This window comes from Trachypithecus francoisi, unplaced genomic scaffold (genome assembly GCF_009764315.1).
Source record: "Trachypithecus francoisi isolate TF-2019V2 unplaced genomic scaffold, Tfra_2.0 Lachesis_group10, whole genome shotgun sequence".
NCBI lineage: Eukaryota > Metazoa > Chordata > Mammalia > Primates > Cercopithecidae > Trachypithecus > Trachypithecus francoisi.
Window position 1 is genome coordinate 54,593,998 of NW_022681455.1, and position 25,349 is coordinate 54,619,346.

The following is a 25,349-nucleotide window of genomic DNA, read 5'->3' on the forward strand; positions in this document are numbered from 1 at the left end:
TCCAACTTTAAAATGATAAAATAAGTTTACGGAGTCAGTGCATCAGGGGACTTCAGTAACAGGTGACATTGTGGGCATTTGACTCCAGATCTCCTGTCCTTACAGTTACTGCTTCTCCATCTGTTGCCAGTTTGTAATATTTAATACATCAAAATACTGTATTGTGATACAGTAAGGTCCCTGCCACTTGCCTTATTTTTTCACGATACAATTTCTTACATTTTCTCATCAATAAATTCTCACCAACTGGACTTTAACAGCTTAAGTAATGAGAGAAAAGCCTTAATAATGTGCATACATGTGGGTCCAGAATTTGCACTTCTAAGAGTTAATCTGCAGAAAATGAGGAGTGTGTAAAAATATTTAGTTTAAGAATGAATACTAAAACATCAAAATTTCAAAAACAGTTTGATAGCTAAATCAATTATGATCCAATGCAGATATCAAACATGAATTATAAGTATCTTTGACAACATATCAATATGTTAAAAGGTTTATAAAACATTATATAGGACTTGGACAAGAGGAAACAGAGTTGTTTAATGGATATAGAGTTTCAGTTTTGCAAGATGGTTCTGTAAATTGGTTGCACAACAGTGTTAATGCATTTTAACACTATTGAATAGTACATTTTGAAATGGTTAAGATATTTTGTTATGTGCATTTTACTACAACTTAAAAATGTATATACTGCATTACATCAGTTTTGCTATGTATCTATATCTACATACATAAAATTCAGAGGTATGTCTGCCAAAATATTAGCAAATGTTTTCTCTGATATTGAGAATATAGATTATATCTTCTCCTTTGTTTTGGTTTTCTCTATTTCATATGACATCTATTAATGTGTATTAATAAAACAACCATGGAGATGTTTTAGAAAGTAAAATAAATAAATAAATAAATAAATTTATATGAAGAAAAGAATTCTGTGTTTGAAGGTTCTAATTTCTTTTTTGTTTTTGTTTTTTTTTTTTTTTTTGAGACGGAGTCTCGCCCTGTTGCCCAGGCAGGAGTGCAGTGGTGCCATCTGGGCTCACTGCAAGCTCCGCCTCCTGGGTTCATGCCATTCTCCTGCCTCAGCCTCCCAGCGGCTGGGATTACAGGCGCTCACCACCATGCCCGGCTAATTTTTTATATTTTTAGTAGAGACGGGGTTTTACCGTGTTAGCCAGGATGGTCTCGATTTCCTGACCTCGTGATCCGCCCGCCTCGGCCTCCCAAAGTGCCGGAATTACAGGCGTGAGCCACCGCGCCCGGCCTGAAGGTTCTAATTTCTTAGAAAGATCTTCCTAAGTTATATTGGTGAGCATAAAACTGGTTTGCAGTATTGCTTTATTTTCCTTTTAGTGTCCACAGAATCTGTGGTGATGGCTCCTCTTTCATTTCTGATGTTAGTAATTTGTAGCTTCTTTCTTTTTTGTTAGTGTGTTTAGAAGTGTATCAATTGTATTGATCTTTTCAAAACCAGCTATTTTTTGTATGTTGTTTTTCTCTATTTTTTTTTTCTTACCATTAATTTCTCTAATTTTTGTTATTTCTTTGCTTCTGTTTGCTTTAGGCTTCAACTGATCTTCTTTGTGTTTTTCCCTAAAGTGGAATCTTCGATATTTTTTTCTAAATATGTATTTGAGTCTATAGATTTTTCTCTGAGCACTGCTTTTGCTGCATATGACAAATTTTGATACAATATATTTTTATTTTCATTTAGTTCAAAATACTTTTTAATTTCTTTTGATCTTTCTTCACTCATGTGTTATTTAAAAGTAAGTTCTTTGTTCTACAAATATTTGGAGAGTACACTAGCTTTCCTTTTGCTATTGATTTTGAATTAATTCCACTGTGGTATGAAATACATACTTTGTAATATTTCAATTCTTCTATATTTAATGTGAATTTTAAGACCCAGAGTTTGGTAAATTTTAATGTTCCATACCAGCTTGAGAAGCACATGTATTCTGCTTTTACTAAAGCAAATGTTCTATAAATGTCAGATCAAGTAAATTAACTGTTTTGTTCAAGTCAAATAAATCCTTACTGATTTCAGCCTGATTTATCCATTACTGAAAGAGCAATTTTGAAATCTCCAACTATAAAAGTGGATTTGTCTATTTCTCTTTGCATGTTTTATCAGTTTTTGTGTCATGTTTCCTCCCGCCCCCCCACCTTTTTTTCTTTTTTTTTTTTTTCCTTGAGACAAGGCCCCACTAAGTTGCCCAGGCTGGCTTCAAACTCTTGAGCTCAAGTAATTCTCCTGCCTCAACCTCCTGAGTAGCTGGGATTTCAGGTGTGTGCCACCACTGCTGTCTCACGTGGTTTTGATTACCTATTGTTAAATGCGCTTGTATTAAGAATTACTATGTCTTCTTGGAGAATTGACTCCTTTATCATTATGTAATACCCTTCTTTATCTCTGATAATTTTGCTTGTTCTGAAGTCTGCTGTGTCTGAAATTAATATATTTCAGCTTTCTTTTATTAGTGTTAGAGTGGTAAATCTTTATCCATCCCCTTATTTTTACTATATCTGTATCATATTTAAGGTAAGTCTCCTGAAGTCAACAAATACTTGGGTCTTTTTGTTTGTTTGCTTACTTGTTTTTAATTCACTCAGACACTCTACGTCTTTTAACTGGTATGTTTGGATTACTCACATTTGAAATACTTATTGATATAGTTGGACTAATGTCTACTATATTTGTGACTGTTTTCCATTTGTTTCTATTTGTTTTTCTTTTTTTGTCTTTCTCTGGTTTTAATTGAGCATTTTATATGGTTATATTTTCTCTGTTCTCTTAGCATATCAGTTATACATGCTACTTAACAAAAGAATTAACGGTTGCTGTACATTATACATTTTGAATGAATCTTAATCCACTTTTGAATACTACTACTCTGCTTCACATGTTGTGCAGATGTCTTTTAATAGAGTATTCCCAATTCCTCTTCATCACTACTACTGACCTTACTGTCATTCATTTTACTTAACCATGTGTCAAAATCGTACAACATATAATAATTATTATTATTACTTTTATTATTATTACTATTACTCCTTTAAACAGTTATCTTTTAGACCAACTAAGAATAAGAAAAATAAAATATTTTCTTTTATGTTCATTTCTTCTTCTCTAGTGTTCTTCCTTTCTTTATGTAGATCCTCATTTCTGACCTGTATGCTTCCTTATCTCTGAAGCATCATTTCTTTTAACATTTCTTGCAGGGTAGGTCGGGTCTGCTTGCTTGTGTTTTCTGAGAAAGATTTTAGCTCTCCTTCCTATAGACAATTTATCTGGATATAGAATCCTATCCTGGTGTGGTTTCCCACCTGCCTCCACCCCATGTCTTAGGACTTTAAATATTTTATTCTACTCTTTTCCTGTGTATATGGCTTCAGATGAAAGTCTGTTCCTCAATCCTCTATAAGTAGGTGTCTCCCCACCTGCCACTCCACTCCACCCCACTCCTTGCCAGCTTCTTTCAATATTTTCTGTTATCTTTAGTTTTCTGCAATGTAACAAGATGTGCCGAGGTGTAATTTCTGTGGGTGTGTGAGTTTTTATACTGCTTCTTATTCTCAGAGCTTCCTGAATCTGCTGTAATTCTTATCCTTGTTCCTCTATAAGTAAAGTATTTTTCTCCTACCTTCTTTTAAGATTTTTACTTTGTCTTTGGTTTACTGCCATTTGAATATAATATGACTACCTACAGATTTGTGTGGTATTTATTCTTTACGTTCTCTGAGCTTCCGACATCTATGCTTTGATATCTGTAATTAATTTTAGAAAATTTTTGGCCAATATTACTTCAAATATCTCTTTACCTCTGTTGTCTTCCTTCTCCTCCTGGCATTCCAATTATGTGTATTTATGCCTTTTGTAATTGTACTCCCATTCTTGGATATTCAATTCTGTTTTTTTAAAATTTATTTTTGGTTGTTCTTCACATTTCAATTTGGGAAGTTTCTATTGGTGCGTCCTTAACCTCACTCATTCCGCATCTATTTGCAGTTTACTGATAAGCCCTCCAAAGACATCTTAATTTCTCCTAGTGTTTGATTTCTAGTATTTCCTTTTGATTCTTAGTTTCCATCTCGCTACTAAATTAGACATCTCTTCACATATATTGACTATTTTTTCCTTTAGAGCTCTTAAAATATTATAGTTGTTTTAAATTCCCTGTGTGATAATTCCAAAATCTGTGTCATATCTGAGAATTCTTGTTTGCTTTGTCTTCTCTGATTGTATTTTATCTTGCCTTTTAGCATGTCTTTTAATTTTTCATTGATAACCACACATGATGTATTAGATAATAGGAATTGAGTAAATAGCCTTTAGTATAAGGTTTTAAGTTAATCTGCCTAGGAGTTAGACTGTTTTTAATGTTTGTTGTAGCCGCAAGTGCCAGGGTCTTCAAGTTACTCTAGTGTCCTTGCTTTTTTCTCTCCCCATCTTTGAAATTTTCTGAGAATCTCTTCTTAAATGCAGTCTTTATGTTGCAGCTCTTTCAGCTTTAATCCACTGTGATTGTAACAGAGCTCTTTTAATACAGTGGTAAGGTATAGGGAAGGGGAAGATTCTACAGCATAATCTTATAATTAAATCTCAGTTTGTTACTGGATCTATGTCCATGGGTTGTGACTTTTACAAGAGTTTATTGTAAAAAACACACTTATAAAGAGTCAATAAGAGGGGAAGTGTCTTTCTTCCAGATGGGTAAGGATCTGATAAAGTATTTTGCCATGAAGAATACACCTTCACTATGCAGAATTCTCAGGATGCACTTCACGAAGATTACTTTTCCTCTCTTTCTCTCAGAGACACAAGGAAATCTTTCTGGTTCTTTGTTCTGAGGATCTGATGGGTTTCCTGGAGGTAAAATGCATGAAAGTGCAGTGGTCCCTATAAAACTGGGGCCCCAGGAGTTTCTTACTCTCACATTGGGTCAAATTCAGCTCCCAGCAATTTATCAAAATTACCATTTAAGTGTTCCCAGTAGTTTATACTTCCTGATTTTCTGCTTCAAGTAAGCAAATACCTGCTGTGTCTCTCTGGGTGTGCCTTTCTTTTTAGATTTTGTCCTACAACCTGCGTATCCTGATGGGGCCGAAACAAGTTATTGATTTTCAACTTTTAGCTTTTTCTAATTGTAAGATTAGAGCAGAAACTAGAGGTCCCCTGGTGATTTTTTATAGATCATTTACTTAGTTTGAATTTTAACTAATTCTTGCCGTATTTTACTTTCTATAGTTTCAAAAGGTTTGTTCTTGTCCAGGAAGTACACAATAAGTGTCTAATATTCTGTTTTTCCTTGGCTTTTTAAAAATCTTTTTTCTTGTATTTCAATAGGTTTTTGGGCAACAGGTGATGTTTGGATACGTGAATACATTATTTAGTGGTGATTTCTGAGATTTGGTTTCACCCATCACCCAAGCAGTGTACCCTGTACCCAATGTGTAGTCTTTTATACCACAACTGCCTCCCACTCTTGCCCCAAAGTCCCCAAAGTTCATTGTATCATTCTTATGCTTTTGCATCCTTATAGCTTACCTCCCACTTACAAGTAAGAACATACAAGTTTGGTTTTCCCTTCCTGAACAATGGTCTCCCCTTCCATATAGGTTGCTGCAAATACCATTATTTTGTTCTTTTTTATAGCTGAGTAGTATTCCATTTTATATGTGTGTCTGTGTGTATACATATATAAACATACATACACATATATTCCCACATATATAATATATAATATACAAAAATATATATAAATATATATATACATAAATATATATTATGTTTATAATATGAATAATACATATATGATATATAATATAAAATTTTATATAAAATATATAGTATGTATTATATATTATATATTTTATATATTTCATATATATTTGAGATATATTTTATATAGATTGTATATTTTATATACATTATATATTATATATAAAATATAAAAGTTATATAAAATATATATAATATACTATATATAAAATATATGAAATGTATACTATAGATAAGATATATGATATATCATATATAAAATATAAAATGTATATTTATTAAATTATATATTAAATATAAAATATATGTAAATATATTTTATATTTATATATAGTTTTTATATTTTATAAATTTTATATAATATATAATTTTATAATTATATATTATATAAATTTATATATAATATATATTATATTATTATAGATTATATATTATTAATATATAGATTATATAATAATCTATATAATATAGTGTAAAACACACTTATAGTCAATAAGAGTCAATATATAATCTATATATTATATATTATATAATTTATTTTATATATTATATATTAAATTATATATTTAATATATTTATTTAAATATATATTATACATAAATATATAATATATAAATCTATGCATAAAATGTATATTTATATATATATATATATATTTTATATGATAATAAATATATATTATAAAATATATAATATATATTATATATCAGATTATATTATATATTATATGATACATTTTATATATATAAATATATATTATACATAGTATGATATATAAAATATATGTTATATAATACATATGATATATAAAATATATATATACACACACCACACACCACATTTTACTTATCCCCTTGTTGATTGATGGACATTTGAGCACATTCCATATTTTTGCAATTGCGAGTTGTGTTGCTATGAACATCATGTTCAAGTATCTTTTTGGTATGGCTTCTTTTCCTCTATGTAGATATAGTATTGGGATTGCTTGATCAAATGGTAGATCTTCTTTTAGTTTTTTTAAGGAATCTCCATACTGTTTTCCATAGTAATACTTGAAGTTCTGGGATACATGTGCAGAATGTGCAGGTTTGTTACATAGGTATACACGTGCCACGGTGGTTTGCTGTACCCACAACCCACCATCTACATTAGGTATTTCTCCTAATGTTATCCCTCCTCTAGCCTCCCACCCACTGACAGGCCCTAGTGTTTGATGTTCCCCTCCCTGTGTCCATGTGTTCTCATTGTTGAACTCCCACTTATGAGTGAGAACATGCAGTGTTTCGTTTTCTGTTCTTGTGTTAGTTTGCTAAGAATGATGGTTTCTGTCTTCACGTCCCTGCAAAGGACATGAACTCATTCTTTTTTATGACTGCATAGTATTCCATGGTGTATATATGCCACATTTTCTTTATCCAGCCTATCATTGATGGGCATTTGGGTTGGTTCCAAGTCTTTGCTATTGTGAACAGTGCTGCAATAAATATGCCTGTGCCTGTGTCTTTATTGTAGAATGATTTATAATCCTTTGGGTACATACTTCTTTTGAGAATTGTCTATTCATGTTCTTAGTCCACTTTTTGTTGGGATCGTTTGTTTTTTTTCCTTGATGATTTGAGTTCCTTGTAGATTCTGGGTATTAGTCATTTGTTAGATGCATAGTTTGTGAAGATTTTTACAAACTGTTTACTCTGCTGAGTATTTCTTTTGCTCTGTTTACTTTCTTTCTGTTTTCTCTTCATTATTTCTTTTTCTGTGCAGAAGATTTTCAATTTAAGTCCCATTTACTTACCTTTGCTTTTGTTGCATTTGTTTTGGGGTTCTTGGTCATGAAGTCTTTGCCTAAACGAATGTCTACAAGCGTTTTTCCAATGTTATCTTCTAGTATTTTTATGATTTCAGGTCTTAGATTTAAGTCTTTGACCCATGTTGAGTTGATTTTCATATAAGGTGAGAGATGAGGATCCAGCTTCATTCTCCTACATGTAGCTTGCCAATTATCCCAGCACCATTTGTTGAAGAGAGTGTCCTTTCCCCACTTTATGTTTCTGTTTGCTTTGTTGAAGATCAGTTTACTGTAAGTATATTGCTTTATTTCTGGGTTCTCTATTCTGTTTCCTTGGTCTATGTGCCTATTTTTATATCAGTATCATGCTATTTTAATGACTGTAGCCTTATGGTATAGTTTAAAGTCAGGATGTGATGCCTCCAGATTTGTTCTTTCTGCTTTGTCTTGCTTTGGCTATGCAGTCTCTTTTCTGGTTCTATATGAATTTTAGGATTGTTTTCTCTAAAACAATCTTTCTGTGAAGAATGACAGTGGTTTTTGATGGGAATTGCATTGAATTTGTAGATTACTTTTGACAGCATGGTCATTTTCACAATATTGATTCTTGCTATCCCAGTCAGTGTTGTATCTTCACTAAGTCTTGTGAAGTGTCTTTCCATAGGTCTTCAGAAGTCTGTTGGTAGATTTAGGTATCCAAACTCATTGTACACCTTTGCTGCTTTTACCACTGCTGTGTTATAATATAGATTGGTTTTCACCCATGTTTCCTGGTTCATAACAGATATAGCCCTTGTTACAGTCTTTTATTATAATGTTGAATGTATTGGGTCTCAGGGACAGGCCTCAAGAAACAGAATCTCTCTCCTGTTTTCCTCTCACCTGCTCCAAGGCAGGACTCTAATCTTCCCCCACCTTTCTGATTGTGAGTCTTAAGACCTTTGGAAAGAGTCCTTCCCTGTACACTTAGGGGAGGAATGCTGACATCATGAAGCTTCATAAGAACCCAAGAGACTCGGTTCAGAGAGCTTCGGCATATCTGAATGTGTGGAGGTTCCTGGAGGGTGACGCACCTGGGGAGGGCATGAAAGCCCCATGTCCCTTTTCCTATCCCTTGCTGTACACGTCTCTTTATTTGTATCCTTTAAAATATCCTCCTTAATAAACCAGTAAACATAAGCAAGTGTTCCCCTGAGTTTTGTGAACCCCTCTACCAAATTAATTGGACCCACAGAGGGGACTGTGGGAACTCCAACTTGAAGCCAGTTGGTCAGAAGTTCTGGAGGTCCAGACTTGGGACTAGGGGAAAGAAAGGGGTTCTCTTGTGAGGCTGAGCTCAACCTGTGGGATCTGACACTATCTCCAACTAGGTAGTGTTGGAACTGAATTGAAGAACACCCAGCTTTTTTCTGCTGTATGGTGTGTGGGGGACAATCTCCTATAACTTTAGTCACAGAAGCCTTCTTCTATGTTGATAATTGTTGTGATGGTGTGAAAGCAGAAGAAAAACACTGGGGGAGAGAATTTTTTCCCTGCACAACTACTGATTCTCAAATTCTCATAAAATAAAATCAGAAATAAATTATAATAATGGATAAATCTAATGCTCATTTATTTTAAAATATGCCCCAGAGTCCTAGCATACACGATGCCATATATCATACTTGTAACTGAACTTGCAGCTTGACTGCAGGTCCTTAGATCCAGTGTAAATATCCTCCTAAGCTCAGGTATTGTGTGACTCTAATTTCTTGCTTCATTACTTTAAACCAGATATGTCCTAAAGCCTCAACTAGCAGGTCATAAATATATATGGTAAAAAATTTTTTTATGGTGCATCTTTATCTTAAATATGGAATGATGGAAAACTTTATGAATAAGATAATTAGATCTTTGAGGTTTAGTGAAGCTGATTCAAAAGATTTTAAAGATTTTGAGCTTTAGCCACATACTTCCAAGAGGAGTTGTTGTAACTGCCCCATCCTGTTTTTCAAGTTCAGTGTTTTTTCTTCTTCATATGATATACATAATTTAAAAGGCAATTATTGCCAAATTTAACTTTAATGTCATTTTTCTTTGGTGTAGCAACATTAATCTTATTCCAGATTCTTATTCTTATGCTTTCCTTCTGGACTTTCACATCATTCCTCTCTTATCATATTCTTCCCAATGATCTTCTATAGGTGTCCTTTAAAAGTCCAAGCTCATTGGTCCCATTGGATTTCCCTATTTGTCTTTTTTATATTTACCCCAATATTTCTCTCATTTTCTTTTTGTTAACTGAATTATTTTTTCCTTTTTCTTTGAAGATTTTCTTAATCTTGAATTACTTTCTATTTTGGTGTCTCAGGTCATGAGTTCAGACGTACTTTCTCAAGTACTTTTCTTTTTTAAAAAAAAAATTGTCTAAAGTCAGGTACAGAGTTAGCATTAGAGTAAATTATTTCTGTATTTACTTCATACAGAAATAGCATTGTGCTATTTCTGTATGAAGTAAATAGAATGTTTCAAAGAAAGGAGCAAGATGAAGCTAGAGTAAATGTTGTCATTGCCTAATTGCTACACATAATATTTTCTTGATTGGTTTAGCACAGGGTTTTTATAGAAAATAGTGTTTTCTCTGATTTTTAATTATATTTGTGAAATATATTAACAGATGAAAGCAGTAACAGAATGACCTCCAATATGGAAAAATATCAGGTATTCTGGATTCCTGGGAGTAGTAAAATGTTTGAATTATTTAAGGTTTTATGTATAATAAGCAGATTATATATACTTTGAGATTTTTGACAGCTGATTCAGGTCAAAGGGTTACACAAGCAAGTTCTGGAATATTAAAGCTTGAAGGATGTCTAGAGTTCATATAAGAACAAAATCTTCTCTAGACAGGAAAAACTAAGAGACCATTTACAAAAATGCCAGATTAATTCCAGGTGTCAGTTTATTATAACTAGGTAGTTTGTGCCTTTCAATCAAACTCTATATTTTTATAAAATAAGGTGATTGTTATGAAATAAAAAATTTATGCGTTTGACTTCCAGTTTACCAAAATACAGGTTGATCAAGCAAAGCTAGGTTTATTCCTACCACCATCAGGGGAACACCATTTTGACAGCCTTAAAACTTTCTCCAAAGGGGTATAGTGGTCAAGAAGGATATTTATAGGGTGTAATGGCCTGAGCTAGAAATTTAAAGCCCAGTTTAAAAGCAAGAGCTGATCAGGATTTAACAGATTTTATCACATAATAGCTTGGACTTCTGAGCACAGTAAGGGAAGAGTCTACAAATAGTAGAAGCTGTTAGTCTTGATAAGTTAGCTTTTTTGTTGTTGTTGTTAGTTCACAAACATATTCTTAGTGTAAATATTCCTTGAAGCAAGTAGCTAAATTATTTTTGCTTAATTCCAGTGTTTTTCAGCATAGAAATGGTAAAGTATACCCGGTCCCAATATAATTTAACACAGAGACCAAATTATATTTATTTTAGTTCTCACTACATTCTCGAGAGTTGCTGTACTCCGGTAGTTCTCAAGCTGAGCTACACATCAGAATCATGTATGCCACTCTAAATATTTACAGGCGTAAAGCCTCCCCTGAAGACATTCATTCAGTAAGAAAGGCTTCTGTATGCTTACAAATCTCCATACTTTAATAAGAAACCAGAATTGAGAATTTCCAGATTTTGCATAAACTTTAGGCATGGCTTAGAGTTAACTCATGGGTCATGGAGGCAAACCAGCCACTATAGAGTGTGCTAGCATGGCCAAGTCCATTAGGTGCGAACATCCATAAATTTGAAGATACATTTACAAGTAGTAAGAGAAGTACCAACACTTATCACAGTCTTATCCAACTGGCCTGTGGTTCTCCCACTGGCACAGCAAAGCCAAATGCTGACATCGAGATAGCAGTGAAAGTGAGGCATTTATTGCAGGGCACCAAGCAAGGGGAATCAGTCAGTTCATGCTTCAGACCTGAACTCCCAGATAGCTTACAGGTAAGGATTTTTTTTTTTTTTTTTTTTTTTTTAGATGGATTCTCACTGTGTCGCCCAGACTGGAGTGCAGTGGCGCGATCTCGGCTCACTGCAAGCTCCGACTCCCAGGTTCACGCCATTCTCCTGCCTCAGTAGCTGAGCAGCTGGGACTACAGGCACCCGCCACCATGCCCGGCTAATTTTTTTTTTTTTTTTTTTTTTTGTATTTTTAGTATAAACGGGGTTTCACCGTGTTAGCCAGGATGGTCTCAATCTCCTGACCTCATGATCCGCCTACCTCAGCCTCCCAAAGTGCTGGGATTACAGGCGTGAGCCACCGCACCGGGCCACAGGTAAGGATTTTTAAAGGCAGGGAGGAAGAGCCTACAGGAAAGGTTATAAATTAATCCATGGAAGGTATACATTGGTTTGACCTGAAAAGGCCAGACATCTCAAAGAGAGGTTAGAAGGATGGGTCATAGATGCATTCAAAGATTTTCTGAATTGCGATAAGTTAAGGATGTAAAATGTTGCCTAGAATTTGGGATGAGCAGAAAAGAATGTGAGCTCAGGCTGGTGGGCATGACCTCCTCTAGGCCCTGCAGGAGGAAGTTACAAATAAGGGGGTCAGAGTTCAGTGCTTACTTTCCTCTTATCTGAGGTCTACGTGACAGCGGATCTTCTGTTTGGTGGGATCTGGGTTTCTGAAGAACACCTCAGGGACATACGTTAAGGTGTTATCTTCAGTTTCTACAGGGAGCTGAAGCTTTTCTGATTCTAACTTCACTGGCTATTGTTTTAAGCTACTATTTCCTTATTGTTTATTAAGTTGTTCATTTACTTCTCAGAGCTAGCCAGGTGCCTAATATTTCGTTTGAAGCAGCTCAATTTTTTTTATTTCCAGGAGATACTTCAGCTCCAGTAATATATGCTATCACTCACATTCTTTCTTCTAAAAATTCTTTTCTATAATGATAATGAGAAATTACAGGTGGGTGACTTCTACAATTTACTTTTTAGTAAGCATTACAGAGTTGATATTAATCTAAATATTCCTGAGCAACTATCATTTTGCCCTTTTATAACTAACATTCATCCACTTCTAACATTTTTATGAGCATCTGAAATGATATTTCAGTTTTTCTTCTTTTAGAATCCGATGTATTTCCCCACTCTTGAAGATCAACTACATAAAAATAAATAATAAATAAATACTCCAGACTTTCAGAAACAATACATAAACTATGGTCAAATGCTTTCTTATTGTGTTATTACATAATATCGGCACCTAAAAAATCTGTTGAATTAAAGCTAAGTGACTCGGTTTAATGTCTGAAGTTCTCCATAAACTAGATTTTCACATCCTTTTCTTTGTTGTATGATCTGCAATAGTGAGGCTTAACTTGCTGCATATAGAAACTGTTTTCTGCTTATAAATGTTATCCAGGTTGGAACATGTTACACTCTTGTTGGAGGGTATAGTTTTTCAAATCTACAAAGCACTGAGATTTAATTCTGTGAATGAGGGTTGCTAAGGGCCCATTGAGTTCAAATTAATTAGTAAGCATCTAGCATATCTTCTGGGAGGGGAGCTTAAGGCAATTTAGAAGCTGTCTGCCAGAGAACTTGTTGGTTGGGAAAAGACAATTACAGAGTTTTCATTCAGACTACAGGCTTCATGCTGCTGCATAATTGTTGTCTCCTTCTGTCTTGCTAAGAGGAGGGGGAAGAAATGTGGATGTCAGGGGAATACAGCAGGGATGCTTGGTGTTCAGCAATCTAATTTAGAATGCTAAAAAGACAACTTAATGCCTACTCTCTGATTAGGATGGACGTGATCAGCTCTCTCCCTAGAGAGAAAAAAATGAAGGAAAGCTACCTTTAAAAAGTTGGGAAGAAGTTCTGGAATTTTGGGAAAAGGCAGGCACAGAAAAGAGATAAGAGGTGTTACATTTAAACATAAAAAGAAGAATATGGTTAAAAATTAGTGAAACAGAAGAGTTTCAAAGTCTATTTTTACAAAATATATTTAACTTCTAAATTGTTTAAAAAATTAGTAATTGTGTTTGGTTATAAATGTCTAAGTATTGTAAAGAAAAATAAAGCTTTGTTAAAGGCAAAAGAGTGATTTACTAAAGCTTTTGACACCTTACGTGGCAGGCCAGGTCTCACTAATACAGGCCTCCATTACAACTGTCCCTGCACTGACTAACTAGGTTAAACATTAAAAGCTGATCGAGCCAGTGCCCTGATCCGAAGGCTGGAATGTGACAAAGCCCACCAAGAGTTTTGCCCAGGTTTTTCCTGGACCTTGAAGCATGAAAAGATAACAAAGGAATTCTTAAAAGGACCCTTTAAGGATTAAACAAGTTTTATTGGGAGTCTGAAGAAACTTCCCAGGCCTGCACAAACAAGTTTATTAGTGTCTAAAGGAACTCCCAAAACCTTTATGATTTAGTAGGAGAAATGATAAGAGTAATCACCCTAGCATCAAGACCCATTTAGATTAAGTAAACTTACTGAGGCTCCAGAGGAAGGTCTTCCAGACTCATACCTTAGTTATAGGCTAAAAGAAGTTAATCACTTATGTCTTTAGATGAATGCACACTTAGACATATGGCTTAGAAGGTATATAAGCTCTGGAGAAGTTTGTAATATTGAGTTGGTATGGCAATAATTTCTAGGCCTTCTCCCGTAACCGGTTGCAGAAAATAAAACTTTCTTTCTCCCCAGTTCATCTGCATCTTGTTATTGGGTCACAAGAAATAGCAGCCCGATCCTCAGTTTTGTCTGGGAACACTTGGACATTAATTGGTGTCTCACTTTTCTGTGAATCCCCCATAATGCCTGTTATAGAGCTTTGTACTTAGTAGAAGCTCAATACACATTCTTTCTTATATATGTATGTGTGTATGTAGGTATGCATGTAAACTTTATATACAATAAAATGTATAAATTAAAACACAATTCTATGTAACCAACACTCCAATCAAGAGATAGAACAATTCCATTACCAAGTAAATTCCTTCCAGTCCCTTTCTTGTCAGTCCTCACTACCCACAGGCAACACCACTGTTCTGATTTCTATGGTCATAGATTAATTTTGCCTGTTTTTGTATGTCATCAAAATGGAGTATAGTATGTTTGGCTTTTTTTGTTCAACAGGTTTTTATATATATCCGGGTTATTGCTTTTATTAGTACATTGCTTCTTAATAATGTTCTATTGAGTAAATGGACCACAATTTGTTTTTCCATTCTCTGTTAATGGACCTCAGTTCATCAGGTTGTTTCTAATTTGGGACTATTTTTAGTAAAGTTTCTATAAATATCCTTATACTATTCTTTTTATGAATGCATGCTTTCACTTCTCTTGGGTAAATGCCTATAATTGTAATTGCTAAGTAGTAGGGTAGATGTATGTTTATAAAATCCTTTGAAGAGTTTGGTACTATTTTACATTCCCGCTAGCAATGCATGAGAATTCCAGTTTTTCCACATCCTTGCCAATGTTTGATGTTGTCAGCTTTTTAAATTTTGTTTCTTCTAGAGGCTATGAAATGATGTCTCATTGTAGTTTCAGTTTGAATACCTATGACTACCAAAGCTATTGAACATCTTTTCATGTGCTTAGTGGCCATTTAGAAAACTTAGTTTTGTGAAGTGTCTTTTTAAATCCTTTGCTTCTTTTTAATTAGGCTGTTTGTCTTCTTGTTACTGACTTGAAAACATTCTTTATATGCAGGAAACAAGTTTTTCATCAAATATGTGTACTTAGAATATGTTTTTCCAATCTTTGGCCATTCTTTTTTTATTTTCTTAATACTGGTTTTTGATAAACAGAGATGTTTACTTTTGATGAAGTCTAACATAGTATTTTTCTTGTAGTTCTTCCTTATTTTTATTTTTCAGAGACAGGGTCTCATTCCATCTCCCATGCTGGGATGATATGGCACAATCATAGCTTACTCCATCCTCAAACTCCATAACTCAAGTATCCTCCCACCTCAGCCTCCAAAGTACGTGGGCCTACAGGTGCAAGCCACCACAGTCAGCTAATTTTTTTTATTTTTTGTAAAAATAGGGGTCTCTCTTTGTTGCCCAGGCTCATCTGGAACTCTGGGCCTTAAGCAATTCTCCCTCCTTGACCTAAGTACAGGAATTACAGATGTGCGCCACCATGCCTGGCCTGTAGTTCGTTTTGTATTCTCTCTAAGAAAACTTCACCCAACCCATAGTCACATAGTTATTGTCCTATGCTTTGTTTTAAAAGAATTATAGCTTCCACTTTTGTCTTTACATTTATGCTTCATACTGAATCAAATTGTGGATTGTATGAGTTAGAGCTATCTACTTATTCTAGAACCATTTGTTGAAGAGATTAATTTATCCTGTGAATTTGGGCCAGTACCTTTGTTGAAAATCAATCAACCAGGCCGGGCGCGGTGGCTCAAGCCTGTAATTCCAGCACTTTGGGAGGCCGAGGCGGGCGGATCACGAGCTCAGGAGATCGAGACCATCCTGGCTAACACGGTGAAACCCCGTCTCTACTAAAAAGTACAAAAAACTAGCCGGGTGAGGTGGCGGGCGCCTGTAGTCCCAGCTACTCGGGAGGCTGAGGCAGGAGAATGGCGTAAACCCGGGAGGCGGAGCTTGCAGTGAGCTGAGATCTGGCCATTGCACTCCAGCTTGGGGGACAGAGCGAGACTCCGTCTCAAAAAAAAAAAAAAAAAAAAAAAAGAAAATCAACCATCTTTATTTTTTCTCTTCCATTAGTCTATATCTCCATTATTTTGCCAACATCATGCTGTTTTAATTACTGTTGCTTTTCAGTAAGGCTTAAAATCAGAGAATGTGAGTCTTCTAACTCTATTTTTCTTTCATTAAAAGTTTTTGTTAGCCTTTTCTAAAGTTTATTTTCTCTGCTGAGATAGCTCATCCCTTTATTTATTATATCCATTTTTTAAAGTCCAGAATATGTCTATAATAGCATTTTGAAAAATACATGTCTGCTAATTCTAACATCTGTGTCATTTCACATTATCTCTTTATTGACAACTCTTTTCTCTAATTACGGGTCATCTTTCCCTAGTTCTTTGCATGTCCAGTAATTTTTATTATAGACTAAAAACTGGCTGATTCATTGAAGGGAGTGTAGATTGTATTGCTTTTCTTTAAACAGTGTTAAATTTTGCTCTGGCAGGCAGTTAAATCACTAGAAAATAATTTTTATTCTCTTAGTTTGGATTTACTTGCTCTTGGGGTAAGTTTGTTTCAGTTCTTCCTAGTCCTTGGGTATTGTCCTTGTTTCAGTAGGTGTTTCCTACTCATAAGGTATGGTCTTTCCAGGTTTTCCAGTGGAATTCCCATGGTGCTCAGTGAGGTCTGTCTACCCTGGGCGGGGGTGGGGGTCGGAACTCTAACATCTTGTCCTACAGGTCTTCTGGTATTTTGTTCAGCTCCCAGATCCCCTGCAACCATGCTATGCTATGTCTTCTAAACCCTTGTCCTGAATGTGTGCAATTCGGTCCTCAGCCAAGGGTCTACAGGGAATCACCTGCAGACTTCTAGGGTACCTTGTGTGAAGAGTCTTCCTCCTTGATTTATACTCCTACCAGTTCTATAATAGCCTCTTCCCCAGTCCTAATCTGTGCCTCTCATTATGTAGTGCTCCATTCACTGCTTGAGCCTCACCTCCCATTGGGCTGTTTGGGAAACTGATCCCAGATGGAAGCTTGAGTGAATGTGGGCTTATCTCTTTTAATTCCTTTCTCTCAGAAAGTTCTGAACTGCCCATATTCAATGCCTGAAAACAATTGCCTCATATGCTTTGTACAGTTTTATCGTTTTTAACACTGGGAGAATAAGTCTTTTACCAGTTGCTACATCCTGGAGAGATGAAGTCAATAAACATTTTAAACATTTTAAGGGAATCAATGCTGTATTTGTAAATGGAAACTCCAGAGGGAAGCATCCAAACTTTTATAAACATCCATTGTAAGCACATTTTGTAAAATAGCTCAGTGTCCACTGGACACTGTATTACTACAAAACAATATTCAGCTTCCTTAAAAATACTTCATTTACCTAAAAACTAAATTTATAATTAAAATTCACCTTTACCTCAAAGACTTAAAGCTCAAAGTTTATCTTCTTTCTCCACAAAGGTTCTCAATACTAATCACTTATGTTGCATTATTTTTATTTTTTTTCTTCCTTAGACATCAAAGACTTGCTTTTTATTGCTTTGTTTTGTATATAGGTTGCTTCAATTTTTCCTTGGTTTACAAGTTCCATTAAATCAATTCATTTTGTGTAGCCTGCACTTCATTAAAGAGATGGCCCAGTGTAGAATATTTGTGAAAAGGGCAGCTCTAACTCTTCTTCCATGTCTATGATCAATGTAATAATTTTGAATGCTTCGTTAGTCTAGAAGCAAATAGAATCAATTCCCTGTTCTTAACTAATACTGACACTTGGAAAATTCATCATAAGTTTTAATCTGTAGATCTCACCTTTCTGTAGGGTTGAAGACAGATTTTTAAATATCTGCTGAGTGACTTTAACTGGATGTTCTGCCAGCACTAACTCAGAAGTCCAAAACCACAGTTTCCTCTTTCTATTCTCCAATATTTCCTTTCTTCCTATGATTTCCATTACACGCCCCCCCCCCCGATATCCAAATTAGAAACCACAGAATGTTGTTTTTCCTCATCTTCTCACTTACTCCTCACTTGCAATACGATTTATTCACTGTATTTTGGAATATTTTTTATCCATTCTCTTTTTATTCCTATTCACATAATCCTATTTGAGGCCTTATTACTACTTCCAGCAGGATCATAGCAATAATTTCCTGAATAAATTTATACCTTCCTCCTTTACACACTACCAGGCTATGTTTTTAAAGTAGATTTATAATATCATCTTCTTACACAAAAAATTTTTGCTAGCTTGCTGTCACTTGTGGGAAAAAGACCAACTTTCTGAACATAGCATTTTCACTTTTAACATTTCACTCATACCTCTTTTTCAGGCTCAGTTTCCATTCTGTTTGCTTTTCCTCTCTGTCTAGGATGGCACGTTCTTGGCATGCCTATTATCAGTTCTAAGTTTTGCTACCCAGAACAGGTATTACCCATCACAGTGCACATTGCTGTATTCTGTGAATCTACTATCAATGAATTAATTTGCTGTTTCTCCTCTTACTACAATTTGCTAACCAGGCACTTCCAACCCATTCCTCAACTCTGATTAAACTGATCAACTTAATAATACAAATGCTCTGAAATCTTTGCAGGTATACTTCTACTTCTGCTGTTTTCTTATACCAGAAAAGTCTTCTTTCAATGTGTTCTTCATCCAAGACTTTCATAGTATTTTTTAATGTAACTTGTTTATGTTTTCACTGTTTTCTTCTAAAAAATTTTTATTACATTAATTAGGCTTCATCTGTTTGCCAAGTGATATGCTGAATGCATCATGCATTTTTATTATTTCATGAAATTCTCAAAAGATTACAAGGTACTCGATATGGTGTGGTTCTATGTCCCTACCCAAATCTCGTCTTGAATTGTAATCTTCAAGTGTCAGAGGAGGGGCCTGGTGGGAGGTGTTTGGATCATGGGGTGGACTTCCCCCTTGCTGTTCCCATGATTGTGAGTTCTCAGGAGATCAGATGGTTTAAAAATGGCACTTTCCCCTTCGCCCTTTCTCTCTCACCTGCTTCTCTGTGATAAGGCAGGCTTGCCTCCCCTTCTACCATGATTATACATTTCCTGAGATTTCTCTAGCCATGTGGAACTGCGAGTCAATTAAACCCTTTTTCTTAATAAATTACCCAGTATCAGGTAGTTCTTCATAGCAGTGTGATAATGAACGAATACAGTACTCTTTATTGCTTTTTACGTCATATTTTATTTAGTTAGGTAAATGTCCTGTATTTACTCCTGGTATAGAGATTCTTCCAGAGCAGGATTCAGGTCAAGTTTATTCTCTCCCAAATCACTGTGTCTTGCAATATACAACTGGTTGAACTAAATTTGTCTTCCTCTTTTTCTTGCTACCTTATTGCTTTCTCTCTCTCTTCCCCTGTAATTTTTTCCTCTATTCCTAGTGCATTTACTGTTTGGAGGTTTTTTGGATAATTTTAAAGTTTCCTGAGGTTTCACCAGTCTATGAATACAACCTGTGAAACAAGTTGATAATCACTTTTCACTGGCTCTTATCATCATTGAATTGATGTCACAAATTTCTTTGAATACCCAAGGTGACTCATTAGTTTTTGAATAGTCCTCTTATGTTCTTTGTTATTCTCTGAAGTTTTTTAGGGGCATCTTCCCACTACTGGTGCTTCCAGAATACATTATTTCCTGGCTGTACTCAAACTATATACCTAAAGTATGCATCCTATCCCCCAATGTACTGAAACTAACTGGTATTCTGGGAAGATGAGTGAAGAATATACTTACAATACTTGTTGTGACCTAACTTGTCACTTTTGACACCAAAGTAGAACTGCTTTTACTTTTGAGAAAGTATCCTGTTAACACAATTACTCTATCTTCTGCCTAAAACTTCTCCATAGAGTATTATTTATAGACTTTTGTGTTTGCCTTTCCAGCCTCCATTCCACAATTTTCTCCCAATAACCCCAGCTTTTAGATGAGCATCAATTATTCAAAAAATTTTCAATATCTTCTGTGTGGGGCTCCACACCTCTGCTACCTGCTTGAGCACCTGACTCAAGCCAAAGCCAGTCGAAACTATCCAACATTATTGTAGTCACACTATCAGTTTCACATGTTAAAATGTGACTTAAGGCAGTTTAACTGGAATAAACCTTTCTATTTCCATGGGGGCTACTAGGAAAGAGGCTTGCCATTTCCCGTAGATTTAAAACTACAAAGATGGAGTTTCTGCAGCCATTTTGGCACCAAAATGAAAGCTTTGTTTAAGAGAAGAAGCCTAAAATGAAGTGAAGCCAAGAAATGGAGAGAGAGAGAGAGAGAGAGAGAGAGAAATACTAGAAATTGATGATATCTTGTTAACACCTTTGTATAGCTGAATCTAAAACTTGAATTTTTTGTAATGCTGGACAATAAATATCTTTTTGCCCAAGCCAGTTTGGTCTGAATTTCTCTTACTTGTAGCAAAGGAGGCTAACTAAAATGGATTTAGGCATGAATCCGCCAGGCCATTCTCTAATATGGAAATCACTGCAACCACAGGGTACAAATTGAAAATGCCATATTAATACCATTTCAGACCATCCGACCGTCTACTCTGAGAAACAGACCGTTTTCTCTGAGATTGGTGTTTAACTTAAATCAGACAATTATAAACCTTTTTCCAGGATTCAAAATTGGGGCCAGAGATAATGAGGCAAAGTCACCTCTCATAGCAATGTTTTCAGCCATGTGGCACAAGCCTGTCTGATTGAATAAAACCTGGAAGGAGAAGAGAAGCAGAGTCTAGAAACATGTGGACTTTTGAATAAATTCCTTTTCCCCAAGCCAGCTTGAGAACAGATTAAGACAACAAGGAAGTGATTAAGCAAGAATTAAATCCAAGTCTGTTGGATCCCAAGGCATAGTACATCATTACTTTAATACAATGATACTTGCTTATGTTTGCTTAGTGCCTGATATGGTGCTTGGTAAAGTGAATCATTTTTGTTAGATTTGTGTGCTACACTTACATTTGATAAACTATTTTCAAAAAGATTTACCTAAAACTGTGTAGGAATCCCTGGAACAAATGTCAGTTGGTTATATTTTCTATTACCCACTTTACTGGAGAAGCACCCTGGCTATAAGGATGACATTTATGTCTGTTTCCTGTTGGGAATACCCTTTGGGGCCATATTGCACTCCCTGCACTATATTCAAGGCTACGTTTTCACACTCTTAGTTATATCTTATATATCTCAGCTGATCCTGCTCTCAGGTAAAATGTCATATATTCAATAGCATCAAGTGATTCTATATTGAGAAGTAAATGCATGATAATGAAAAGGAAAAAAACTTAGCATGGGAAGAGTCTACCTGCTCTTTTGCAGAGCAGGTAGGCCACACTTTTAATAGAGCAATTTTTTAACAAATATGTTTTTCTCATCCATAATTGAAAAAATATCTTTAGTCTGAACTTCCAACACTAGCAGACTCTGAGTGATATGTATCATTTTTATGACCATAACTAGGTCCAGTGATAAGGTATAATTTCTGTAATTTACTTCCTTTGCTGTTTCAGCCTATAATGATCTGGAGAAGAAAATTAAAAAGTTGTATTTACATTAAACTTCTAGCCTTACATGCTCTATTTAAGTTCCCTGGAGAAAGACAAAAAGCTCCTGAAAATGAGTGATTAATGCTCCCAAGAAAGGCCTATTGAGGGGTCAGTTCACAAACAAGCATTTTTATAGAGAGGGTCTAATATAATTTTTTAAAACCTCCTTCTGCCTCGATTTAATCGTTATGGAGTCGGTAAGTAGTGTACTTTGTCCAAGAGGTTTAGACCTAGTTTTTCTTCATTTTTTATAGCAACTTATAAAAAAATCTGAAGAGGAACTGAGTTAAATTTTTTAAATTCTGTATCTCCTGCCATTCTGATTAGTAATCTTCACCCATCTTACCTAAGAGGCAGGGGTGTCTCTAAGGAAATCTTACTCCCTTTTTTCTCCGTAAGAAGACTAGCAATCAGAGTGTAGGGTCTCTTGGGAGAGCAGGTTAAAGTGGAAAAGCTGATGAGAATCCTCAGGATGGAGTTTCTTTCTCAGTGAGCTTCTCAAACATAAATATATTTTGGTTGATAGTTTGGAATAAGTGTTTAATGGAGCAAAAATTATCAGGGGGAAACATTCTCTAATGAATTTCAATAGATAATACACAGTTTTTTGTATTTCATTTTTTTCTGCCATATCAACTTTCAGTAGGCCTGATGCAAGAGGAGAACATGAACAAAAAAATGCTAACTTAATTTCACAGAGAACCAAGATATATATGTAGTTTTAGGGGAATGTTCTCATTTCTCATTTTTTGGCAATCAGTGTTAGCTACTTATTTAGCATCCACTTTTTTTGACTTGAGGTATCTCTATTAGAATGACTGAAATGAAATTATAAGGAAGTAGAAGAGCCTTTGAATGTGTTGCAGAAGCTGTATTTATCATCATATTTTTAAGAGGGAATTGAAAAATAAAGATGTGAGGATCATCTTTTACATTCTGCAATCTGAATATCTGAATCTGAAAGCAATTAATTTTTACCTAATTGCGGTTAATTTTGGTTTAGATTGTGAAAATATGTTTTCAAACGAATTCCTTACAATAGTCTATGTTGCAGCATACTGGCTCAACCCTAACCTCTACTATTACAATTTAATACAAAAATACGGACTTGGCAGAAAAATTAAGATAGCATCAAAAAAACAGGCATAGGACTCTTCTTTCACAATGCCCATGTCCCACTGCCCCACTCCCACTGACTGGATTCAAGCTCTGTTTCTCTCTGGAGATAGAAGGTTAGTATAAAAATCTAAGGGCACACGTTTGATTCCTTCTCTTTCACAACTCCCTGTAAGAATGCTCAGCTGAACTTTATCACAACAGTGCAAGACACAAAAGAACTGAGGGCTTCTCTGGAACCAGAGCAGGTGAGGTGTGGGGAGCCCATCCAACTCCTCACTGCCTGCCTTGTCTCCTTTTCTGGAGCTTGGTCATGAACCTTCACTGCCACCTGTTTACCTGTTGACAATCTCTTCTGGACCCCCAGAATCCTTTAGGAATTTACAAGGACATAAGGACACAATGAAGTCACTCATATGTGTTAATAAAAATTCATATCGATTTCAGTCAAAAGAGATGTTAAATATAATAATAACCATAATAGCTAGCTCTTGTGTCACTATTACTATGGGTCAAGCAGTATCCTAGCACAAAATTATACATTTTAATAAAGTGTGTGCATTATAATTAATTATAGAGTATGACTAAGGCTGATGTGGTTAGCAATTATTCTCTTTTGTGTGTCTTTCTGTGCTATGGAGTCCAGAACACTAAAATATATTTTCCATACTCTGAAGCCACGGTTTTGGTTAAAAGCTAGTTTCTACAAATTAGATGTATTCATATGAGATTTTGAAAGCAAAATAAAACTGAAGCTCTATTTTGCTGCTTCTACAGGCAAACCATGTTGTAGTGATATGGCTATTCATAATAGTTTCTCCTTTGATGCCTGAATTGTTGTAACAATGGTAATACCCTTGAATTCAATAATTATAGTGATAGCCTCCTGATTGCTACTTCTTTAGCTCTTCAAATGATAGGACCCGTTTCTTTGCACTAAATTCCTTTCTTCTTAAAAAAAAAATAGTGTAATTTCTGTTTGAGTTGGAACTTGACTAATACCATATTAGATACCATGAATGTCTTCATGCAATAGACCTGTAGGGAAGGACATCTGTAACTGGTATCTAACCTGGTAGGGTCTGAGGACAATGGTAATCAGCTTACAGTTGGAAAATAAAATATTGGCCCATAGAATGCAAAGGCAAAAAGGTTACTTGAATTATTGTTAGTGATGGCCTGTAAGAACATTTCCATGGAAAGCAGGTTAAGTGGGGGTAAAAATAGGACATAGTGTGAATGGTGATCACAGGTACTGTGGAGTGGGTAGATTTTTACAACACTGGCAAAATAAAAAAAAAAAAAACACTTAAATTATTTAAAGAGGATGAAAAGAAAATTCACAGACTGGGAGAAAATATTTATAAAATATATATCTGATAAAGAACTGTCATCTAAAATATCCAAGAAAATTTAAACTCCAAGAACATTAAACAATAATGAATCAAATAACCTGCTAAAAAATGGGCAAGAGATCTGAACAGACATCCATTTCATCACACACACACACACAAAAATATATATATATGTATATACAGATTGCAAATAAGCATATCAAAAGATGCTCTATATCATATGTCATCAGAAAACTGCAAATTAATCAGCATAATATACCACTCTATACCTATTAGAATGGCCAAAATCTAGAACACTGACACCACCAAATGCCTGTGAGAATGTGGAGCCACAGGAACTCTCGTTTGTTATTGGTGGGAATACAGATGGTACAACCACTTTGGAAGACACTTTGGTAGTTTCTTACAAAGTTAAATATATTCTTACCTTATGATCCAGAAATCATGTTTCTTAGTATTTACCCAAAGGAGTTGAAAACATGTTCACACAAACTGTGCATACATGTTAATAGCAGCTTTTTCCATAATTGCCAAAACTCAGAAGAAACCAGTATTTCCTTCTGTAGATGAGTGAATAAATACAGTGCTGTATATCCAGACAATGGAAGGATATTCCATCCTAAAAAATTAAAAAATGAGTTGTGAAAGAAAATGGGGGAAACTTAAATGCCTATTATTAAGTTAAGCCAGTCTGAATACATACTATATGATTCTAGCTGTATGTCATTTTGGAGAAGGTAAAACTATGGAGACAGTAAGATAAGCAGTTGCCAGGGGTTAGGAAGGAGGGAGTGATGAATAGGCAGTGAATGGAAATTTGGAAATTTTTTAGGGCAGTGAAACTATTCTGTATGATACTAACCTGGTGGATACATGTTCTTATATATTTTTCCAAACCCACAGAGTGTGTACATCCCTAAGAGTCTATGGGACTCTAGCGTAAACTATGACCTTTGAGTGATAATGATGTTCCAATGTAGGTTCATCAGTTATAACAAATGTAAGACTCTGGTTTAGGATGTCCATAGTGGGAAACCTGTGCACCT

The 25,349-nt window shown here is 35.0% G+C and overlaps 1 pseudogene; it reads right to left on the minus strand.

Moving 5' to 3' along the window:
* LOC117088545 overlaps nt 1-23,364 on the minus strand; it is a 93,332-nt pseudogene extending 69,968 nt beyond the window's left edge.
* Between the last annotated feature and the right edge of the window lie 1,985 nt (nt 23,365-25,349).